The sequence below is a fragment of the Dipodomys merriami genome, unplaced genomic scaffold, assembly GCF_024711535.1.
Source record: "Dipodomys merriami isolate MVZ:Mamm:240054 unplaced genomic scaffold, mDipMer1.0.p SCAF_298, whole genome shotgun sequence".
In the NCBI taxonomy this organism is placed as follows: Eukaryota; Metazoa; Chordata; class Mammalia; order Rodentia; family Heteromyidae; genus Dipodomys; species Dipodomys merriami.
In genome coordinates, this window is record NW_027204470.1 from 719439 (window position 1) to 720517 (window position 1079).

Consider the following 1079-nt stretch of genomic DNA (forward strand, 5'->3'; position numbering starts at 1 on the left):
ATTACCAATTTAAGGCCTAATATCGAGGAGAAACGTATAGACTTCTCCAGAACCTATGGACATATTTGGTGATAGAAAGTCCGTAGTATAAGTTCCTGCCTGGTTGGATGATAGACAGGCAAGGACAGTAGGTAATCATGCATATGAACAATTTTTTCACCTTCTTGGCTTTAGCTACTTTTGAAATGATAAGTATAATAAACAATTATATTTTGATAAAATACCTTCCATTCTGAACAATTCTGTCTGAACTGTTCATCTCTCTATGATCTCATGTCAGTAAGGTTAGTTTTGTTCCAGTGGACAATCTATGCTGTCAGGGTAAGATATTCTGATTGGTCTGTTCCTACATGGAGGAAGGGTAAAGGGTCAGCTAGACATTTGTGCCAGCAAGACCTCATTTGGGAAATTTTAATTTGCACAAGTTAAGAAGTAGCTCTTACGCAAGGCTTACTTTGAATACATTAGCTCCACAAAGCTAACTCAGTTGATAAATAAATACTTGAAAAGCAATCACCTTTGGACTTAGCCGTAAAGGCTTCAAAGTATGTTCAAATTTAAAATGAAAACGACAAAATAGTCATTGACAAAAAATTGCAAATTTTAGCAATCTACCAACAATAGTTTTTTTTTTTTCATTATACACAGAATTTTAGAGAAATAAGACCAATAGCATTTTTAGGAACAATAAGGGTTCCTTGTTATAAATAGTCAACCATGAATATATGCCTGTATAAAGATTGCATCATTAAGTACTTAAATTTAGAGGATACTACATGTTTCAGCAGCAGGTCTACCCAAATGACAACAATACAGAGATTAACATGGCACTTGCAGAAGGATGATATATAAATTCGTGAAATATCCCATATTTTTCATTCTTCAAATGCAAGAAATGAAAAACAGTTATTAAAAAGTTGATTACAAAAATACAAGTGTAACAATACAAGTAATTCATAGAATTGAAGGTTAGTTTGACATCAGTATATTAAATCTTCACCTGAGAAAGGCCTTTACATATCATAATCGTTACAAAACTTGAAATTAGTTAACATTGCCATTTTATCCCAAAGAAATAA

The 1079-nt window shown here is 32.4% G+C and overlaps 1 pseudogene; it reads left to right on the forward strand.

Annotated features, from left to right (window-relative positions):
• Positions 1–776: 776 nt before the first annotated feature.
• Positions 777–876, forward strand: LOC138839212 (U6 spliceosomal RNA; annotated as a pseudogene).
• Positions 877–1079: the final 203 nt, after the last annotated feature.